This window comes from Canis aureus, chromosome 6 (genome assembly GCF_053574225.1).
Source record: "Canis aureus isolate CA01 chromosome 6, VMU_Caureus_v.1.0, whole genome shotgun sequence".
Classification (NCBI taxonomy): domain Eukaryota; kingdom Metazoa; phylum Chordata; class Mammalia; order Carnivora; family Canidae; genus Canis; species Canis aureus.
Window position 1 is genome coordinate 28,799,167 of NC_135616.1, and position 8,293 is coordinate 28,807,459.

Below are 8,293 nucleotides of genomic sequence, written 5' to 3' on the forward strand. Positions count from 1 at the left end.
TATTACCTGATGCTTAGGTGAAAAAGTGTGCAAAATGGTCCTTTAAGAGGGTAGTACTGAGCCTAGGACAGGTAAAAGAAATATAAATAAACCAACATAATCACAACCTGGCTACTCCAGGATCATTGGTCAAGGCTAAATGCAAGCATATGCCCTGAGCAAAATGTTAGGCGTATATGCCCTATAACCCTTTGTCCCACTTCCCCTTGATGTTCAGGTAGGCTACTGAATAGGGCAGTGGAAGGTCAGAAAAGGTAAGATCTAGGTTAGGGTGAGACAGCCCTCTCATTGGTTTGTGCAAGGTGTAACTTAGGCCTACCTTTTAGGTAATCACTGATATGGAATCCACTAATCTACAAAGAAGTGTTCACACACCCATCTCTATGCCTTTTCTCATGTTGATCCTCCCCATCCCATCTACCCCATTGAATCAAACCCTCACCAGCCTTTAACGTCTCTTCCAAGAGGCCTTTAAAAAAACACAACACAAAACTATCATGCTGTACTATCAATTCTTGTTTCATTTATTACCCATTGCACTCACTGGGAATTTTTTCTTGGGCTTTGTTATTAGATATGTTTTGTAAATATATCTAACCTACAAAAAACAATTTCTGGGCTCCTGAAGTCAGATGAACTCATGTATTTCTTTGTCTTAGATCCTTCCTTTAATTGCTTAGCACATAGATTAGTATGTATGTATGTATACATATAACATTATATATACACATATATATTATCCAAATCTATATAGATGCATAACATATTTCCTTCATAACCAGTATATATGTACATTACAGAGAACTCAATTATGACTCGATATGAAGTATAAAGTATGAAGCTTTGGCAATGATAAAGTTTTTTTTAATGATAAAGTTTAGTAATGAAATATGATTTTCTTTTCCAGATTTTAGTGCACTCCATTCATCCATCCATCATTAGACTGTGTTTCCCCAGAGATGATAAGATGTGACTGCCTGAAGCAAATGCATATTATCTCTTCCCTGGTAAACCTTTCCCTCTTTCCAAAATGAGTTGTGCTCGGTACCAGGGAAAGAAACTTCGAAATTCCCTTTACTGCTCTATAAAGCCTAGAGCCAAGAACAAGAGGTAAGTAGCCTGTTTCTTGTTTAATTTTCTCTGTCTTTTCCCACAACACTTTGACTCCTCTGAATCCTTCAGATTTCAAGCAAAAGGTACATTTGAACTTATGCCAAGGCTTCTGAGCCTTATCATAACCAGCACCATTCCACATGGGAAAGAAAAAGTTAATAAAATGCCCTTCTAAGAGACACCACTAATTCTTATAAATAGTTCATTTTTCTCTGGAAATTCCCCTTCTCTCCTCGGATCTTGTATGTCTACACACAGAGAAGAATGGGAGAAGTCTGCCATGTGCCTATTCTTGCCAGGTTCTTTCAAGTCTGTTAAATAAATAAATAAATAAATAAATAAATAAATAAATAAATAAATAAATTTTCTCTCAAGTTTTTAGTAGCTATAAAGTCTGTTATTATTCTCTTCAATGACTACCTGTTAGAGTTCTAGGGAATTATTAAAATGAAGATTTTGAAGAGGAATAGAACTTGTTTGGAATAAGGGAACTAATTAATTTATGATGCATAGTTATACATTTCACTAGAAGTGTTCAAGCACAGTATATATATATATATATATATACACAAGGGGCAGTATATATATACTGTCTGTGTGTACGCGCACGCACGCATGTGTGTGTGTGTGTGTCTGGTCACTCTATTGCTCCTGATTCATATTTATTTGAAATTTACATCAATATTTTCTATTGCATGGACATATATCTCATTTGACAGTGGATTTAACTTAAATTCATGCTTCATGAATCACCCATACTCACAAGTTTTGGCATTATCAAGAAAAACTTTCTAGTGGACATGATTATATTCATTTAGCTGGACATTTGGATATTTCAGTTGATTCAGCCATTCATGGGAAAGGTCCAGCAAATGCCCCTAATTTGACATTGTTAGTTGTGGGCTGTTTTTTTCTCCTGTATCAACCACTGTGGCTAATTAGGCAGCAGATTCGAATCTTCATGAATTTTTCAGGCTGATGCGTGTTCCTTCCCAAGGCTAATTTGCTATTATCAGAGGAATGACTCTGGTATACATTGTTGGTGGTGTCTGACCTTATTCCCCTATTCAGATTGAAATTAGTTGAGGGACTGTGGCCAAGGAGGTCATTTGGTAAATCATCTTGCAGAAAACAGGTCTGCTTTAGAGAATGTCCTTTTCTTGCTCCCCTTCATAGCATAGCCTAGCTTCTGCTGCTGCAGGGCTCTATCAAGATGGAATAAGATTCAATAAAACTTTTACCCAGGATTTCAGAAACTTAAAAAATTCAGTAGAGAAGCTAGTTATAAAACTTGCGTAGAGGACTAGAATAATTCCATTCTATGAGCTTCCTGTGCTAACAATGAAGAGGATTTGGCATATAACAGCAAGGGGCAGAATTTTGTATAACTGAATGAGAATAAGGAAAACTGCTTTATTTTGTGATTTGCCTTATTAGGGATGTTGAAGAGTCCAGGTTTCCTGGGATGGCAATGTAAGGTCATCCCACTTAACCTTCTCCTCTGGACACAGAGGAGAAAGGCAGAGTACTAATCCACCCCCCTAGAAGTTGTTGTTTTCCAATTACAACTGATTAGTGGTTGGGATTATTAATAAGAATCACACAACCATTTATGTCTTTTGAAAGTCATCAGTACTAATTTCCACAAATTGGTTGCAATTTCCAATAAGAAAATACCAATTAATTCATTCACTAAGAATTGTAATGAGTTAGCCCAGTGGAGACTGACATGGCAATAAGAGCAGAGAAGTAGCATTCAGGACTTCAAGGTTATAGATTACTTTTGGCAGTCCTCAGTACTTTGGATTTTCACCTTACCAGATTTTTTTTTAAGACAAGGTTCCTTACAAGACATGAAGAAAATATCTCATATATGACTATTACAATCTCCCTCCCCCCCATTTTTCTCCTTTAGTAATTTTCTTTTCCAATTTTTCACTGGGAAGAGACAATATGGTATTTAGCCCCTTTTCTCCCTCATGATTTATATATAATTAGGAGCTCAGAAATGTTATCCTTCAGTTCTAAAAGAAGCTGCTATATTGGAATACAAAGGGTCATTTTAGTTATGGGTATACAGACTTTTTAATTAAAAATTATTTTATTGCTTTTGTTAAGTAATTAAAATTTACAAAGTGATTTCTCACAAATATTTATTAATATTAAGTTGTTTTTGGCATACACCAGTAAATTGCAAGCAATTGCTTTACTCTGCATGTGTAATTAAAATGACTAAGTAATTATATTTTTTCCTTGAGTATAGTTGACACTATCACATTTTTCTAAGTTTGGCTTCATTTTTATTTCCATTAGTGAATGCTTCATAGAAGGCAAGATAAGGAGTGTCAGTTAGCAAGGAGGAAAGCTGCTTCTCTTACTGAGCTTTTGAGAAATACAAGCAGATATTGTGTGCCATGTTTATAGTCTCATGTGCTTTGTTTTCCTAGATACCTTTCCTCTTCCTTTATCTACCTGTCTTGCATGTTTCCTTTATTATCTGGATAGTTATTTGAACATTGCTAGAATGCATATCTTAACTTAAAAATTCTTAATTTTATATATTTAGATTTTTATTCAAATTGGAACAAATAGGTGGTATGTGTATTCAACTATACCTTTTGCACTGCTAAGTCCTTACCATTTTCCTCTCTCTTGTTCTTCTTCATATATTATCAGTTTCCTTGCATTCCTCTGTATCATAAGCAAAGGCCCCAGTGTGCAGGCTCCATGTCATGTACAGGGATTTCTGTGCTTATCAACTTATGCTTCTTACCTCCTTAGGAGCTCAGTATCAGATGGAGAGAAGTTTGAATCAGCATGATGGTTTCTTCCCAAAATAAAGGAGAAAGGAAAGTAAATGTGAAACAGCACACCTAGAAACCTCTAGTGTCCTTTACCACAATGTAGGATGGCAGACTGCCCATGCAGTGAAGGTTAGGTAGTGGTACAGTCTCACACTGAGAGAGGACCCATTGGGGAATATCTCAGACAATGAAGGCAGAGCCCAGGACTCCACTCTAAGTGATGCTGGCTCGAAGTGTGGGTGAGATGCTGGCAGAAAACCTAGTGGAGGAGTTTGAGATGAAAGAGGATGAGCCCTGGTATGACCACCAGGACCTCCAGCAAGGTCTCCAACTTGCTGCTAAACTTGGGAAGACATTACTGGATTAGAACACAGATTTTTTTTTTCTTGTTACCGATTTTTTTTTTTTTTTTTTTTTAGAGAGAACTCTTTAAAATAAAAAGGTGGAGAGGCGGGGGCCTGGGACTGCATGTTATTCGGTGCCAGTAGGACTGCACAGTTACAGAGGTGCCTGTGGCTCTGGGTTTGAGAGAGAATTGGCATTCTGTGCCCCATGAGGCTGTGCTCCAGATTGCCACACTCCAGACCATGGGTGCTGAGCACACGGAACCCCCAGAGAGAATTAAGACACACAAGGTTTGCAGTTTCATTGTGTTTAGAGGAACAAAATGAGCAATTCTCTGGAACAACAGAAATAGGAGGAGCTTTCCCGGGTAGTATTTGGAACAAGTCTTTCATAGCAAGAAAGTATGGCTGGATAGAATAACAGGGACCAGATATACCCTTTCACCTGAAACAACTCACTGAAAAAAAAATGAAAAATTTCTAAAACAATGGTTTCCAAGAAGTGGGACCTCAGACAACAGACAGTGATTCGTGAAAGATGGGAAACAAATGAAGTAAGTCCTACAGTTTCAAACTTACTGCCTTGAGAGAGTTTCAAGATCTAGACCAGGAAAGGATAACTCAGAACTCAGTGGATATCCTGAACTGAGGAGTTGGGGTTGGGAATCTGAGGAAGTCCAGGTGACTAGAGTTTGCAGGGCACAGTAACACAGAGAGGAGAGAGCTGCTCAGAAAAGCACCCTGGACATCTGTAGAGGCTGACTGTGAGGATTCAGCAGAACACTGATCAGTGCGGGCCATAAGGAAACTGCTCCTGCCTGGGGAAGAAACCACCCCAAAGGACTACAGGAGCAAGTACCTGGTGCTCAAACAGGGGAAAAATAACACCCGTTTCCACCAGCCAGTCTGGCCACCTCAACATGTATGAGGTATTGGTAGAGCACACAGAGGAGTCTTGCCCTCGTGGTAAAGGATAAGCAGCCCTGGAGTAAATATTGCTGTGGTCTTGCCCAAAGATTCTTGAATGCTAGTCTCAAAAGAAGCAAGCTGTTTTAGGAATAACTCAGATTTTCAGGAAGCTAGTTTTTGGTGTAGGAAGCTAGCTTTGGGCTAGTATTTGGATGGAAGCAGAAGAGAAGTCTGTATTGTGGAAGGCTCTGCATGGCTTGTCTTGAGTGCTGGTGAGAAATCATGGCTACAGATGGCTGTGAGAACTCACATACTTCACCCCACCACCAGCCATGATGAGAATCCCAGAGAACTCCAACCTGCCACCAGCAGCTGAGCTGGAGAATCTCCACATTCAGAGATGAGTAATAAACAGAAAAGCACTATCATTAAGAGTGATTAAAAGCACAGGAAAACCAGAAATGAGATATAACTAGAGAAGGATACCTCAATAATAGCACACATTCGAGAAGTTACCACAGATCAGCTGGAAAATATGACTGAAAAGATCACCAAGATTTTTGGGGAGTAGAAAACAAATGCTTTTATCAAATAAAAATCAAAGGTAGATCAATACAGAGGTGCCAGAGGCCCTGGAAGATAAAGCATGAGGCTAGAAGGAGATAGGACAAGGACTGGAGTAGCTTTCAAAATAAAGGGAAGAGAAAAACAAAACCATCATGGGAAGAAGGGCACACATACAGAACAAGGGCGAACAGACTGAAGAAAACAAACAAGCAAATCAACAAGCAAACAAATGAACAATAGCCTTTAGAGATGTAGTGGTCACGATCAAGACTAGTAAACACAAAGAAATGGAATGAACAAAATTAAAAACAATGGAAATGGTGAATATGAAAGAGAAACTATGGAGTTTGAGTAAGCACAGGTAGGATCCATAAAGAAAAAGAATGAAATCCTGGATTAGAAAACTGTATTTAAATATTAAGAAGACTTGGGGCACCTGGGTGGCTCAGCAGTTGAGCCTCTTCCTTTGGCGCAGACTCTGATCCCAGGGTCCTGCTTCTCCCTCTGCCTTTGTCTCTGCCTCTCTCTGCGTGTTTCTCATGAATAAATAAATAAAATATTAAAAAAAATAAATATTAAGAAGACTTTTCACAAATAAAGGAAGATTTGAATGTCTTTCAGTAGTTCCTTTACTTCTTTCCATACCCAACCCAAGATTGGTCTTCTCCAAAAAGCCTTTTCACCAAGGGCACACGAATGACTATTCCGGCAGCGCAACTTGGTGGAAGTTATAATGTTTCTCTCCTCTAGTCATTACACTGGCTTTTGCTGCTGTTTTTAGTTTGGAGAGTTAAGCACTTGTGTGAGGAGTGGGGCTGTGGCTTCTTCTATTTAGGACCTCCTTTGTACTTTGTACAGACTATGTGCAGAGCCAGTGCTGTGTAAACAAATGGAGCTAATTCATAAAACACAAATTCTCTTCATGCCTTAACACAAGGGTCTCTGGGTACCGATCTGACGTTCAGTTCTGTTACTGGAGTTGCTAGTTAGCCCCCTGATACTGATTTTCTGTTTTTCTCTTAAAGGTAAGTGAATAACTGAAGAAGGGCAAATATTTGATTAGGGCATTGGAAGTCAAAATGTACATTCCCCCCATTGCCAAATATTCTGATTCAGTTAAAGGCGGAGGTACAGTCTAGAATTTCGGACAAGGAGTGAGGGCATAGGAGTTGTCGTGCAGGGCTTATCATTGACTGGACCTGTGCCCTCAGATTAGTCACTTGATCTTTGTTATGTCATACCTCAGGGCTAGAACAGTTCCTGCTTCATAATAGACACTTGATAATTATGTTCTCAGTGAAAAAATAATTAGTCTCAGTTTCCTCCTATGTAAAATAAGACGTGTACTAACATGGTCTCTAAACACTGTTTTCACCATAAAAAAAAAAATCGAAAAACTACCTGCTTTCCTCTGATTGGTAAGCATTTATGCTGTGTATTTTTAATTGAAGTATCTCAATGGTGCCTGTTGTCTCTATGGATGATATATTTGTCCCCACATGTATACATGTTCCATGTAGATTCAGTGTTCATCCTAACCTGCACAACTTTTGAGAACAGCCAGACAAAAAGTCCAGAGGGCACACTGAAGGATTCTTACAGGAAGCTTATAGCCTGTCTCCTTTGGCTAATTTGCAAAAGCATTTTTTGATTTAAAACAGAAGGAGGGCGAATCCCTGGGAGAAAACTCACATCCACTAATGTTCCTTCTGGAGTGAGTTATGAAAGAAAGCCCCAGATGGATTATAGACGAAGGTTAAACTTTGAGACACTAATTTATTGAAAAGGTAAAGATGAAAGAACAAAAGTGCCCTGAATGCTATGTCCATGTGTCCTTTTTGCTCCGTGCCCCATGCATTCCAGTAATTTAAGGATATCTAAAAGGAATATGCATTTCTGTTTAGGTGATTTCACATAGATCCCTAAAGAAAATTTTCTTTGGAAACAATCAAAATGATCATTCTAATCAGATTCTCCAGTTACACAAAAATAGACAAACTTTAAAGAAGATATTTCAATTTGAAAATAGCAAGTGTAGCAGAGCTGTTTGGGGGCAATGGAATCAAAGTCTACAGTGGTAATCTGGGAAAATATTTTTGAGTATGGTGAATTTGGTGATGTTTGATACCATATCAAAGTGGGTAACTTTGAAGTTACCCACTATTTTCACGTTTCTGAAATCATTTTATAACAACAATGTCTTATAGTTACTGTGGGTCAGGTAAGAGTTGGGTCTAGCTGTCTCTGAATACCCATACATGGGCCTGGTTATTTTCCTGGTGCTGCAGCCTGACAGCTATAACTTCATAATATTTCAGTCAATACATCTAGTAAGGCCCTGCAAAGGATATGCAGACTGATCCTTTTCTGGAAAGCTTTTGTTGACACCATCTGGTAAGATTTAAAAAAGCACCTTCATTTAAACTTGCAAAATAGGGGGCAGTGAGTTGGAAGAAAGTTCTGGACACAATAATGGTACACTTTTAAGAAATGCTGCATCACCAACATGCTTGAGGAAGAGGACATAGAAGATAATAAATGTAAATCTTTATATAT

At 38.4% G+C, this 8,293-nt stretch overlaps 1 long non-coding RNA gene across 1 annotated transcript in view; it reads left to right on the forward strand.

The window, feature by feature from the left end:
• The window catches only part of LOC144315154 (uncharacterized), a 51,063-nt gene extending 44,712 nt beyond the window's left edge, over positions 1-6,351 (forward strand). The window contains exons 2-3 of the long non-coding RNA XR_013380921.1: positions 908-1,110; positions 3,895-6,351. This is a non-coding gene — a long non-coding RNA (uncharacterized LOC144315154). The remainder of the gene's footprint in view (positions 1-907; positions 1,111-3,894) is intronic.
• Positions 6,352-8,293: the final 1,942 nt, after the last annotated feature.